Here is a 15976-nt window from a genome sequence, read left to right as displayed (position 1 = left end):
ACCTCAAAATTTACACAGGGGAGTACTGATAACCAGTGGCGGTGGCTAGACTGGCTAATGTCCAGGGGACCACACAATGAAGGGAGCTCACACAGAAATCAGTCACTAAGGGGGTAATTCTGAGTTGATCGCATCAGGAACTTTGTTATCAGTTGGGCAAAACCATGTCCACTGCAGGGGAGGCAAATATAACATATGCAGAGAGAGTTAGATTTGGGTGTGGTGTGTTCAATCTGCAATCTAAATTGCAGTGTAAAGATAAAGCAGCCAGTATTTACCCTGCACAGAAACAAAATAACCCACCCAAATCTAACTCTCTCTGCACATGTTATATCTGCCTCCCCTGCAGTGCACATGGTTTTGCCCAACTGCTAACAAAGTTCCTGCTGCGATCAACTCAGAATTACCCCCTTAAATACTGTAAATGAAATATATCATTTTTCAGTTAATTTTTTTATACATGGGTGGTCATTCCGAGTTGATCGCTAGCTGCATTTGTTCACAGCACAGCGATCAGGCAAAAAAACTGCAGTTCTTCGCATGTGTATGCGGCGCAATGCGCACGCATGACGTATGGGTACAACGAACGATGCAGTTTTGCACAGGGTCTAGCGATGCAATTAAGTCGCACTGATTGCCGTAGAGTGATTGACATGAAGTGTACGTTTCTGGGTGGCAACTGACCGATTTCAGGGAGTGTTCGGAAAAATGCAGGCGTGGCTGGGCGAATGCTGGGCGGGTGTGTGACATCAAATCCGGAACTGAATAGTCTGAAGTGATCGCAAGCGCTGAGTATGTTTGGAGCTACTCTGAAACTACACAAAAAATGTTTGCAGGCGCTCTGCGATACAACCGTTCGCACTTCTGCTAAGCTAAAATACACTCCCAGTGGGCGGCGGCATAGCATTTGCACAGCTGCTAAAAACTGCTAGCAATCGATCAACTCGGAATGACATCCATGGTACTATGAAATTACTATTCAGTTCAATTAGAGTTGTAACTTCTAATAAAATTATATCATGGCTCCAGGTATCATTAACACTGTGTTTGGCAGCACTTACCTTCTCCTTCCTGTATAAACATGCCCCCAGACTCCTGTGTAACTAGCCAATGGAAGTCTGGGGGTAGTCTTATACAGGAATAACTGAAGCTGAATGCTGCATCCCAAGCGTAGCAATGGCTGTGAGTGCAGCCAAGTACTGATTTTGCGCCAAAACTCAAATTTATGAGGTGCTATTCTGTACATCATGAGATATTTCTATACTCTCACGTGTAGCACTTATATGTGTGTGCATTACATGGTAATTTATCCTATATGCCAGTGACGTGCGGTGGGGTAAGGCAGAGCCTTTCCTGTCATACTGACGTTTGTGCTAGAGTTTTTACTGTATAAAGTATATGAAAAATACAAAGAATATGTTTGAAATATCTTCTTTGCATTATTCTAAACATTTTTATAGCCAAAACTGTGGAGTAAAAAGTCTATGGCAGGTAAGGCACTGCAAAATGTATCCTTTCCACACATCTCTGATCAAAACTCACAAAATTTTCAGGAGTTTATACTGCTGCACATGTGTATAATGCCCCCATGTACCCTTTGGCTCATATATTGTGTGTAAATCTTGCTCTGGTGCAAGCCAGTGCCTCCTGAGCAATTTAGCTCACCGCACGTCCCTGCTATATGCAGTAAGTGCAGTCTGTAGCTGCACTGCATGGTCTTATCCTGGCAGTTTGGATCGCTGGTTACAAAGAGCTCTGTATGGAGAGGTATCTAGACCACTGACTGCCTATCCAGCTGTGTTGAGACTACTAGTCCTAGCATACCTTGTCAACTGGATTTGCTGGGACATGTAGTCCCATCACTCCTAGAGAGGGGTTTTTAAATGTATGTGTACATATATCCCCTCGGTGTCCCTGCCTGCAACCTCCCCATAATTCCCCCTCAGTGTTCCTGGCTGCACCCTTCTCGTAATTCCCCCTCAGTGTCCCTGCCCGCATCCTCCTTGTAATTCCCCCTCAGTGTCCCTGCCCACACCATCCCTGTAACAGCCCCCTCAGTGACCCTGCCTACACATTCCTGTAATTCTATCTGTGTCCCTGCCCGCATCTTTCCCATAATTCCCCCATAGTATCCCTGCTTGCACCCTCACCGTAATTCTCTCAGTGTCCCTGCCCACAACCTAACCATAATTCCCCCTCAGTGTCCCTGCCCGCACCCTCCTCGTAATTCCCCCTCAGTGTCCCTGCCTGCACCCTCCCTGTAATTCTCCCTGTGTTCCAGACCTGTCTCCCTGTGACTGTTCCCTCAGTATCCCTGACCACACTCCTGTAATTCCCTCTAAGGGTCCCTTCCCACAAGCTCCCTGTAATTGCCCCTCAGTGTCCTTGACCTCAGCCTCCCTTTAGCCCCTCCCTCTTATTTTCCCAACCCGCACCCTCCCTGTAATTCCCCCTTAGTGTCCCTGACCTCAGCCTCCCTGTGACTACCCCCTCAGTGTCCCTGCCCACACCCTCCTGTAATTCCACTTCAGTGTCCCTGCCCATACCCTCCCTGTAATTCCCTGTGTCCCAGACCTCAGCCTCCCTGTGACTCCCTCCTCAGTGTCCCTGCCCACACCCTCCTGTAATTCCCCCTCAGGGTCCCTGCCCACATTCTCCCTGTAATTGCCCCAGTGTCCCTGACCTCAGCCTCCCTGTAAGCCCTCCACCTCATTGTCCCTACCCACACCCTCCCTGTAATTCTCCCTCAGTGTCTCTGACCTCAGACTATCTGTAACTTCAACCTCTGTGTCCCAGGGTGGAGGTGGGTGGAGGTGGGGGGCGCCAGTTCCTTACTTTGCCAGGGACGCTCAGACCCCTAGATACACCCCTGAGTGCAGATTTCTTGCTGAAACTCACATTTATGCTGTGATATTCTGTATATCATGTGATGTTTCTATACTTTTACTTGTAGCATTTATATTTTTGTACATTTTATGAGAATTTATCCTATGTACATCACAGCAAATAACATCTTTTTCAAACCAGTGATATTTGACTGACTTTCTATACAACATTTGGATGCTGTCTGCTTTTTGTGAGGCTTATTCCCCCATGTATTTGAATATCATTAAGTGTTATTAATAGTCTATCTTTGAACATATTGTATATATTCATTTATGAATAATCAGCACCATTGTATTCAACAATTGCTTGAGAATAAGCTCTATTCTGTGATACATTTGCATTAGTATCATTCCAAAAAAGTCCAATAGTGATCATCTGTGAAAAATCAACCAGTACTCTATCACTCTCTCATCTGGCTGACAGCAGTACTGACGTTAGCCTTGCTCTCTTCAGTTAACTATTTGCAGTCACAACAGACAGCAGAAGTATCTTTTCTTCCTTCAGGCCTGGGGACAGAATCCGAACTGATACTTCTAAATTATTTCTGTTTAATTACCTCTTTTTTCCAGCGCTATCTCATATGGAATAGCCTTGGGACCAGTATGTTTATACTTTGGATCCAGGCACAGTACAGACAGCAGAAGTGGGCTCTCTTTCTTTCTTCAGTCATCCTGGTATAACTGCCCATGGCCATACTATCCTAAATACACCCGATACTGTTCAATTTTGGAAGCTAAGTAGGATAGGCCTGGTCAGTACTTGGATGGGAGACCATCTAGGAAAACTGGGTACTGTGGACTCTTATTAACATTTGGATGAATATTATACTTACTTTCCATCTTCTATCACGGGTTGGTCATAATAATATAGAGCTCAATGTGGACACAGCATCCTGAAATACATTTTCACCACCTTTTATGTTGAACCTTATAAATTACCATTTAAATCAAGATAAGTAAGCAATGTTGGACAATACTGTATGTCTTTATTTTAAACTACTAAACAGAATAAATGTTAAGTTTTAGGCAATTCACCAGTACACCTCTATTGAGACCTATATCTGTTGTCATTAATTTTGAAGAGTTCTCCCAAAAAGAGTTACTTTTGTCTTTTCTTTCTCTAATCTAATACTATGGTTGTGAAACCCAATGCTGCCTATCCCAGGAAACAGGCAGCCATCCCACATACTACATGTAATGTTAAAAATATGTTTAAATGTTTTAACACCCATGCTATGTGTGGTACGAGCTACAGACCAGGGAAAGCAGCTGCAATTGATAATGACTAGAAGCTGGGAAAGTGCAGCCAATAACCTAACAAAGCATCCAATCATGACTGTCTTCTCAGAGGACAAAGATTCAGTGGTAGCGGCAACCTTCATGGAATGATCGTTCTTCGGACAGAATAGTGCTACTAACAGATGTCAAAAAGCAGACACTTCCTGTTTTAATAGTATGAAAAGAATTTGTATGCAGCAAATTCATCAAAATGATCCTGGGGTTCCAAAGATTCTCAAATCAAGAACCCTGCCATACCTATGCAACTATTATGTTAATATGCACAATAGTTATAAAGTGTTATATGACTTACACTTTTACCAGATGAGAAATAAAAGAGTGAAAATGAGGCTCAATAACACGCAATCCATGATTTGCTCACTGTGACAAACTGTGATTGTTTATTGCAAGAAGTCCTGATTGGCTCAAAAATGGTGCCAATATAAAATAATGTTTCTTGACCAACTGAGTTTGAATCTTTATAGATTATGGATTTTGAAAAATTTGTAACAGTGTCTTTTCAGGCGCCAAAGATCCAGTAGTGGTGGCAACCTTCATGGAGTGATCCTTTCTCAGACAGAAAAGTGCTACTAACAGATGTCGACAAGCAGACACTTCCTACATTAATACTATGAAAATAAATTCTTATGCAGCAAATTCATCAAAATGATCCTGGGGTTCCAAAGAGTTTCAAATCATTACAAGTATTACGTTAACATTCACAATAGTCATAAAGTATTACATGACTTAAACTAGTACCAGAAAAGAAATTAAAGATTGAATAAGAGGCTCAATAACATGAAATCCATGATTTGCTCACTGTGACAAACTGTGATTGTTTATTGCAAGAAGTCCTGATTGGCTCAAACATGGTGACAATTTAAAATCACATTTCTTGACCAACTGAGTATGAATCTTTATAAATTAAGGCTTTCAAAAAATTAGTAACTGTGTCTTCTCAAGGGCCAAAGAACCAGCGGTGGTGGCAACCTTCATGGAATGATCCTTCCTCTGACAGGAAAGTGGTACTAACAGACGTCGACAAGCAGACACTTCCTGCTACAATACTATAAATATAATTTCTCATGCAGCAAATTCATCCTAACGATCATGGAGTACCATGTAGTCCCACATTAGAAACCCTGCCACACCTCTGTATATATTACATACATTGATATGCACAATGGTCATAATGTGTTATATGACATAGTATTAAAATTCCTATATTTCATTTTCACTGCTTAAATTGTACACAGCTGCAGTATTATATTGCATTATAACATTATATGATAACACAGTTACATCATATTAACTGCCAAAACATTTTGTACCTGTTTACAATTTGCATGTATTACTCAAATGCATGGTTATTTTTTACAGTTTTACTTCATGATTTAGCATTCTTAATTACGTGTTATAGATTGGGATAGTACTGTGTATTATATAGATATATTACACTGTTATGAATCACAATTATAAGGGTGTGTACACACGGGGAGATATTTTCTTTCGATTTTGACTATATAGTCAAAATCTCAAGAAAAGTTAGTGCAGATCGCAAGGTGAAAGTCACCTTGCGATCCCGATGCGCGGTCCCGCCAGGTCGGCAACGCAAGAAAAGACAGACTGTGCAGGCAAGTCAATCCTTGCTGGATCGGTGTACTATCTAGTTCATCTCACATGTCAATGACATCTCACATAAGCCGAAATCTCACATAAGCCAAAATCGTAAGCACACATAGTCCATATCTCAAGAAAAGTTAGACAAGATAATATGCACAACAGTCATAAAGTGTTACATTATTTAAACTAATAACAGATAAGAAATGAAACAGTTAAAAGATGCTTAATAACATGCAATCCATGATTTTGTCACTGTGACAAACTGTGATTATTTATTGCAAGAATTCTTGATTAGCTGAACAATGGTGACAATTTAAAATAACATTTGCTGACAATCTTAGTTTAAATCTTTATTGATTAAAGCTCTACAAAAATGAGTAACAGTGTCTTCTGAGGGGCCAAAGATCCAGCGGTGGTGCATTCTTCATGGAACGATCCTTCTTCGGACAGGAAAGTGCTACTAACAGACGTCAACAAGCAGACACTTCCTGCTACAATAATAAGAATAGAAATTCTCATGCAGCAAATTCATCCTAATGATCCAGGGGTTCCATAGAGTCCCACATTAGAAACCCTGCCACACCTCTGCATGTACTACATTAATATGCAAAATGGTTATAATGTGTTATATGACATTGTAGTAAGTTCCTATATTAATTATCACTGCTTAAATTGTACACGGCTGCAGTATTATATTACATTATAACATTATATGATAACACAGTAACATCATATTAACTGGCAAAGCATTTTGTACCTGTGTATAATATTCATGTATCACTTTTATGCATGGTTATCTTTTAGTTTTACTTCATGATTTAGCATTATTATATATGAGTAATAGATTGTGATAGTATTGTGCATTGTATACATATATGACACTGTTACGCATCACAAATATAAGTTTCAAGAATTGCCAGAATTATGTAACTAAAGTTATGTAACACTTACAGGTATATGTTGTTGATTTACATACTGATGACTCTATATAAAGCATTGTTATGCCTTAGGTTAAAGCATTTTTAAGTATTAGGTATATACACTGTTTTTTTTTGAAGCTCTAAAATGATGTATCAGACTGATACATTGTTAAAATGTGGCATCATAGTGAATATAATAGGTATTGTGTTTATTATGCATATTTATATGTTGGACTATAGAATACAGTTTTTCTAAAGATTTTCTATTTTTGACTACCACTGTTGGACTGAGCTTTTCTTACAAGTACCAGATAATTAATGAAAGAGTGAAAAAGACGCACAATAACACGCAATCCATGATTTGCTCACTGTGACAAACTGTGATTGTTTATTGCAAGAAGTCTTGATTGGCTCAAAAATGGTGCCAATATAAAAAAATGTTTGCTGACCAACTGATAATAAATCTTTATTGATTAAAGCTTTCAAAAAATGAGTAAGAGTGTCTTCTCAGGGGCCAAAGGTCCAGCGGTGGTGGCAACCTTCATGGAATGATCCTTCCTTGGACAGGAAACTGCTACTAACAGACGTCGACAAGCAGACACTTCCTGCATTAATAATATGAAAATAATTTCTTATGCAGCAAATTCATCAACTGATCCTGGGGTTCCAAAGAGTTTCAAATCAGGAACCCTGCCATACTTCTGCAAGTATTACTTTAATATGCACAATAGTCATAAAGTGTTTCATTATTTAAACTAATATCAGATAAGAAATGAAAGAGTAAAAAGACAATCAATAATACGCAAGCCATGATTTCGTCACTGTGACAAACTGTGATTGTTTATTGCAAGAGTTCTTGATTAGCTGAACAATGGCGATAATTTAAAATAACATTTGCTGACCATCTTAGTATAAATCTTTATTGATTAAAGCTTTACATAAATGAGTAACAGTGTCTTTTGAGGGGCCAAAGATCCAGCGGTGGTGCATTCTTCATGGAATGATCCTTCCTCGGACAGGAAAGTGCTACTAACAGACGTCGACAAGCAGACACTTCCTGCTACAATAATAAGAATAGAAATTCTCATGCAGCAAATTCATCCTAATGATCCAAGGGTTCCATACAGTTCCACATTAGAAACCCTGCCACACCTCTGCATGTACTACATTAATATGCACAATGGTCATAATGTGTTATATGACACTGTAGTAATTTCCTATATTTAATTATCACTGCTTAAATTGTACACAGCTGCAGTATTATATTACACTATAACATTATATGATAACACAGTAACATCATATTAACTGGCAAAGCATTTTGTACCTGTGTATAATATTCATGTATCACTATTATGCATGGTTATCTTTTAGTTTTACTTCATGATTTAGCATTCTTATATATGAGTAATAGATTGTGATAGTACTGTGCATTGTATACATATATGACACTGTTACGTATCACAATTATAAGTTTCAAGAATTGGCAGAATTATGTAACTAAAGTTATGTAACACTTACAGGTATATGTTGTTGATTTACATACTGATGACTCTGTATAAAGCATTGTTATGCCTTAGTTTAAAGCATTTTTAAGTATTAGATATATACACTGTTATTTGTTGAAGCTCTAAAATGATGTATCAGACCTATACATTGTTAAAATGTGGCATCATGGTGAATATAATAGATATTGTGTTTATTATGCATATTTATAGTTTGAACTATAGAATACTGTTTTTCTAAAGATTTTCTATTTTTGACCACCACTGTTGGACTGAGCTTTTCTTACAAGCACCAGATAATAAATGAAAGAGTGAAAAAGATGCACAATAACACACAATCCATAATTTGCTCACTGTAGCAAACTGTGATTGTTTATTGCAAGAAGTCTTGATTGGCTCAAAAATGGTGCCAATATAAAATAATGTTTGCTGACCAACTGAGAATAAATCTTCATTGATTAATGCTTTCAAAAAATGAGTAACAATGTCTTCTCAGGGGCCAAAGGTCCAGCGGTGGTGGCAACCTTCATGGAATGATCCTTCCTCGGACAGGAAACTGCTACTAATAGACGTCGACAAGCAGACACTTCCTGCATTAAAACTATGAAAATAATTTCTTATGCAGCCAATTCATCAAAATGATCCTGGGGTTGAAGTTTCAAATCAGGAACCCTGCTGTACAGTACTTCTGCAAGTATTACTTTAATATGCACAATAGTCATAAAGTGTTACATTATTTAAACTAATACCAGATAAGAAATGAAAGAGTAACAAGACGCTCAATAACACGCAATCCATGATTTCGTCACTGTGACAAACTGTGATTGTTTATTGCAAGAATTCTTGATTAGCTGAAAAATGGTGACAATTTAAAACAACATTTGCTGACCATTAGTATAAATCTTTATTGATTAAAGCTTTACAAAAAAGAGTAACAGTGTCTTCTGAGGGGCCAAAGATCCAGCGGTGGTGCATTCTTCATGGAATGATCCTTCTTTGGACAGGAAAGTGCTACTAACAGACGTCGACAAGCAGACACTTCCTGCTACAATACTAAGAATAGAAATTCTCATGCAGCAAATTCATCCTAATGATCCAAGGGTTCCATACAGTTCCACATTAGAAACCCTGCCACACCTCTGCATGTACTGAAAAGATTTTCTTAAGCAGCAAATTCATCAAAATGATCCTGGGGTTCCAAAGAGTTTCAAATCAGGAACCCTGCCATACTTCTGCAAGTATTACTTTAATATGCACAATAGTCATAAAGTGTTACATTATTTAAACTAATACCAGATAAGAAATGAAACAGTAAAAAGACAATCAATAATACGCAAGCCATGATTTCGTCACTTTGACAAACTGTGATTGTTTATTGCAAGAATTCTTGATTAGCTGAACAATGGTGACAATTTATAATAACATTTGCTGACCATCTTAGTATAAATCTTTATTGATTAAAGCTCTACAAAAATGAGTAACAGTGTCTTCTGAGGGGCCATAGATCCAGCGGTGGTGCATTCTTCATGGAACGATCCTTCTTCGGACAGGAAAGTGCTACTAACAGACGTCAACAAGCAGACACTTCCTGCTACAATAATAAGAATAGAAATTCTCATGCAGCAAATTCATCCTAATGATCCAGGGGTTCCATAGAGTCCCAGATTAGAAACCCTGCCACACCTCTGCATGTACTACATTAATATGCAAAATGGTCATAATGTGTTATATAACTTTGTAGTAAGTTCCTATATTATCACTGCTTAAATTGTACACGGCTGCAGTATTATATTACATTATAACATTATATGATAACACAGTAACATCATATTAACTGGCAAAGCATTTTGTACCTGTGTATAATATTCATGTATCACTATTATGCATGGTTATCTTTTAGTTTTACTTCATGATTTAGCATTCTTATATATGAGTAATAGATTGTGATAGTATTGTGCATTGTATACATATATGACACTGTTACGCATCACAAATATAAGTTTCAAGAATTGCCAGAATTATGTAACTAAGGTTATGTAACACTTACAGGTATATGTTGTTGATTTACATACTGATGACTCTATATAAAGCATTGTTATGCCTTAGGTTAAAGCATTTTTAAGTATTAGGTATATACACTGTTATTTTTTGAAGCTCTAAAATGATGTATCAGACTGATACATTGTTAAAATGTGGCATCATAGTGAATATAATAGGTATTGTGTTTATTATGCATATTTATAGGTTGGACTATAGAATACAGTTTTTCTAAAGATTTTCTATTTTTGACTACCACTGTTGGACTGAGCTTTTCTTACAAGTACCAGATAATTAATGAAAGAGTGAAAAAGATGCACAATAACAGGCAATCCATGATTTGCTCACTGTGACAAACTGTGATTGTTTATTGCAAGAAGTCTTGATTGGCTCAAAAATGGTGCCAATATAAAAAAATGTTTGCTGACCAACTGATAATAAATCTTTATTGATTAAAGCTTTCAAAAAATGAGTAGCAATGTCTTCTCAGGGGCCAAAGGTCCAGCGGTGGTGGCAACCTTCATGGAATGATCCTTCCTTGGACAGGAAACTTCTACTAACAGACGTCGACAAGAAGACACTTCCTGCATTAATAATATGAAAATAATTTCTTATGCAGCAAATTCATCAACTGATCCTGGGGTTCCAAAGAGTTTCAAATCAGGAACCCTGCCATACTTCTGCAAGTATTACTTTAATATGCACAATAGTCATAAAGTGTTTCATTATTTAAACTAATATCAGATAAGAAATGAAAGAGTAAAAAGACAATCAATAATACGCAAGCCATGATTTCGTCACTGTGACAAACTGTGATTGTTTATTGCAAGAGTTCTTGATTAGCTGAACAATGGCGATAATTTAAAATAACATTTGCTGACCATCTTAGTATAAATCTTTATTGATTAAAGCACTACAAAAATGAGTAACAGTGTCTTCTGAGGGGCCAAAGATCCAGCGGTGGTGCATTCTTCATGGAATGATCCTTCCTCGGACAGGAAAGTGCTACTAACAGACGTCGACAAGCAGACACTTCCTGCTACAATAATAAGAATAGAAATTCTCATGCAGAAAATTCATCCTAATGATCCAGGGGTTCCATAGAGTCCCACATTAGAAACCCTGCCACACCTCTGCATGTACTACATTAATATGCACAATGGTCATAATGTGTTATATGATATTGTAGTAATTTCCTATATTTAATTATCACTGCTTAAATTGTACACGGCTGCAGTATTATATTACATTATAACATTATATGATAACACAGTAACATCATATTAACTGGCAAAGCATTTTGTACCTGTTTATAATATTCATGTATCACTATTATGCATGGTTATCTTTTACAGTTTTACTTCATGATTTAGCATTCTTATATATGAGTAATAGATTGTGATAGTACTGTGCATTGTATACATATATGACACTGTTACGTATCACAATTATAAGTTTCAAGAATTGGCAGAATTATGTAACTAAAGTTATGTAACACTTACAGGTATATGTTGTTGATTTACATACTGATGACTCTGTATAAAGCATTGTTATGCCTTAGTTTAAAGCATTTTTAAGTATTAGATATATACACTGTTATTTGTTGAAGCTCTAAAATGATGTATCAGACCTATACATTGTTAAAATGTGGCATCATGGTGAATATAATAGATATTGTGTTTATTATGCATATTTATAGTTTGAACTATAGAATACTGTTTTTCTAAAGATTTTCTATTTTTGACCACCACTGTTGGACTGAGCTTTTCTTACAAGCACCAGATAATAAATGAAAGAGTGAAAAAGATGCACAATAACACACAATCCATAATTTGCTCACTGTAGCAAACTGTGATTGTTTATTGCAAGAAGTCTTGATTGGCTCAAAAATGGTGCCAATATAAAATAATGTTTGCTGACCAACTGAGAATAAATCTTCATTGATTAATGCTTTCAAAAAATGAGTAACAATGTCTTCTCAGGGGCCAAAGGTCCAGCGGTGGTGGCAACCTTCATGGAATGATCCTTCCTCGGACAGGAAACTGCTACTAATAGACGTCGACAAGCAGACACTTCCTGCATTAAAACTATGAAAATAATTTCTTATGCAGCCAATTCATCAAAATGATCCTGGGGTTGAAGTTTCAAATCAGGAACCCTGCTGTACAGTACTTCTGCAAGTATTACTTTAATATGCACAATAGTCATAAAGTGTTACATTATTTAAACTAATACCAGATAAGAAATGAAAGAGTAACAAGACGCTCAATAACACGCAATCCATGATTTCGTCACTGTGACAAACTGTGATTGTTTATTGCAAGAATTCTTGATTAGCTGAAAAATGGTGACAATTTAAAACAACATTTGCTGACCATTAGTATAAATCTTTATTGATTAAAGCTTTACAAAAAAGAGTAACAGTGTCTTCTGAGGGGCCAAAGATCCAGCGGTGGTGCATTCTTCATGGAATGATCCTTCTTTGGACAGGAAAGTGCTACTAACAGACGTCGACAAGCAGACACTTCCTGCTACAATACTAAGAATAGAAATTCTCATGCAGCAAATTCATCCTAATGATCCAAGGGTTCCATACAGTTCCACATTAGAAACCCTGCCACACCTCTGCATGTACTGAAAAGATTTTCTTAAGCAGCAAATTCATCAAAATGATCCTGGGGTTCCAAAGAGTTTCAAATCAGGAACCCTGCCATACTTCTGCAAGTATTACTTTAATATGCACAATAGTCATAAAGTGTTACATTATTTAAACTAATACCAGATAAGAAATGAAACAGTAAAAAGACAATCAATAATACGCAAGCCATGATTTCGTCACTTTGACAAACTGTGATTGTTTATTGCAAGAATTCTTGATTAGCTGAACAATGGTGACAATTTATAATAACATTTGCTGACCATCTTAGTATAAATCTTTATTGATTAAAGCTCTACAAAAATGAGTAACAGTGTCTTCTGAGGGGCCATAGATCCAGCGGTGGTGCATTCTTCATGGAACGATCCTTCTTCGGACAGGAAAGTGCTACTAACAGACGTCAACAAGCAGACACTTCCTGCTACAATAATAAGAATAGAAATTCTCATGCAGCAAATTCATCCTAATGATCCAGGGGTTCCATAGAGTCCCAGATTAGAAACCCTGCCACACCTCTGCATGTACTACATTAATATGCAAAATGGTCATAATGTGTTATATAACTTTGTAGTAAGTTCCTATATTATCACTGCTTAAATTGTACACGGCTGCAGTATTATATTACATTATAACATTATATGATAACACAGTAACATCATATTAACTGGCAAAGCATTTTGTACCTGTGTATAATATTCATGTATCACTATTATGCATGGTTATCTTTTAGTTTTACTTCATGATTTAGCATTCTTATATATGAGTAATAGATTGTGATAGTATTGTGCATTGTATACATATATGACACTGTTACGCATCACAAATATAAGTTTCAAGAATTGCCAGAATTATGTAACTAAGGTTATGTAACACTTACAGGTATATGTTGTTGATTTACATACTGATGACTCTATATAAAGCATTGTTATGCCTTAGGTTAAAGCATTTTTAAGTATTAGGTATATACACTGTTATTTTTTGAAGCTCTAAAATGATGTATCAGACTGATACATTGTTAAAATGTGGCATCATAGTGAATATAATAGGTATTGTGTTTATTATGCATATTTATAGGTTGGACTATAGAATACAGTTTTTCTAAAGATTTTCTATTTTTGACTACCACTGTTGGACTGAGCTTTTCTTACAAGTACCAGATAATTAATGAAAGAGTGAAAAAGATGCACAATAACAGGCAATCCATGATTTGCTCACTGTGACAAACTGTGATTGTTTATTGCAAGAAGTCTTGATTGGCTCAAAAATGGTGCCAATATAAAAAAATGTTTGCTGACCAACTGATAATAAATCTTTATTGATTAAAGCTTTCAAAAAATGAGTAGCAATGTCTTCTCAGGGGCCAAAGGTCCAGCGGTGGTGGCAACCTTCATGGAATGATCCTTCCTTGGACAGGAAACTTCTACTAACAGACGTCGACAAGAAGACACTTCCTGCATTAATAATATGAAAATAATTTCTTATGCAGCAAATTCATCAACTGATCCTGGGGTTCCAAAGAGTTTCAAATCAGGAACCCTGCCATACTTCTGCAAGTATTACTTTAATATGCACAATAGTCATAAAGTGTTTCATTATTTAAACTAATATCAGATAAGAAATGAAAGAGTAAAAAGACAATCAATAATACGCAAGCCATGATTTCGTCACTGTGACAAACTGTGATTGTTTATTGCAAGAGTTCTTGATTAGCTGAACAATGGCGATAATTTAAAATAACATTTGCTGACCATCTTAGTATAAATCTTTATTGATTAAAGCACTACAAAAATGAGTAACAGTGTCTTCTGAGGGGCCAAAGATCCAGCGGTGGTGCATTCTTCATGGAATGATCCTTCCTCGGACAGGAAAGTGCTACTAACAGACGTCGACAAGCAGACACTTCCTGCTACAATAATAAGAATAGAAATTCTCATGCAGAAAATTCATCCTAATGATCCAGGGGTTCCATAGAGTCCCACATTAGAAACCCTGCCACACCTCTGCATGTACTACATTAATATGCACAATGGTCATAATGTGTTATATGATATTGTAGTAATTTCCTATATTTAATTATCACTGCTTAAATTGTACACGGCTGCAGTATTATATTACATTATAACATTATATGATAACACAGTAACATCATATTAACTGGCAAAGCATTTTGTACCTGTTTATAATATTCATGTATCACTATTATGCATGGTTATCTTTTACAGTTTTACTTCATGATTTAGCATTCTTATATATGAGTAATAGATTGTGATAGTACTGTGCATTGTATACATATATGACACTGTTACGTATCACAATTATAAGTTTCAAGAATTGGCAGAATTATGTAACTAAAGTTATGTAACACTTACAGGTATATGTTGTTGATTTACATACTGATGACTCTGTATAAAGCATTGTTATGCCTTAGTTTAAAGCATTTTTAAGTATTAGATATATACACTGTTATTTGTTGAAGCTCTAAAATGATGTATCAGACCTATACATTGTTAAAATGTGGCATCATGGTGAATATAATAGATATTGTGTTTATTATGCATATTTATAGTTTGAACTATAGAATACTGTTTTTCTAAAGATTTTCTATTTTTGACCACCACTGTTGGACTGAGCTTTTCTTACAAGCACCAGATAATAAATGAAAGAGTGAAAAAGATGCACAATAACACACAATCCATGATTTGCTCACTGTAGCAAACTGTGATTGTTTATTGCAAGAAGTCTTGATTGGCTCAAAAATGGTGCCAATATAAAATAATGTTTGCTGACCAACTGAGAATAAATCTTCATTGATTAATGCTTTCAAAAAATGAGTAGCAATGTCTTCTCAGGGGCCAAAGGTCCAGCGGTGGTGGCAACCTTCATGGAATGATCCTTCCTCGGACAGGAAACTGCTACTAACAGACGTCGACAAGCAGACACTTCGTGCATTAATCCTATGAAAATAATTTCTTATGCAGCAAATTCATCAAAATGATCCTGGGGTTGAAGTTTCAAATCAGGAACCCTGCTGTACAGTGCTTCTGCAAGTATTACTTTAATATGCACAATAGT

At 36.6% G+C, this 15976-nt stretch overlaps 1 pseudogene; it reads left to right on the top strand.

Annotated features, from left to right (window-relative positions):
• The first annotated feature begins 3568 nt into the window (after positions 1-3568).
• LOC135052498 (5S ribosomal RNA) lies at positions 3569-3686 on the top strand (annotated as a pseudogene).
• The last annotated feature ends 12290 nt before the right edge of the window (positions 3687-15976 follow it).

The sequence above is a fragment of the Pseudophryne corroboree genome, chromosome 2, assembly GCF_028390025.1.
Source record: "Pseudophryne corroboree isolate aPseCor3 chromosome 2, aPseCor3.hap2, whole genome shotgun sequence".
Lineage (NCBI taxonomy): Eukaryota > Metazoa > Chordata > Amphibia > Anura > Myobatrachidae > Pseudophryne > Pseudophryne corroboree.
The sequence above is the reverse complement of the archived record's forward strand: the minus strand, read 5'-3'. Positions and strand labels throughout refer to the sequence as shown.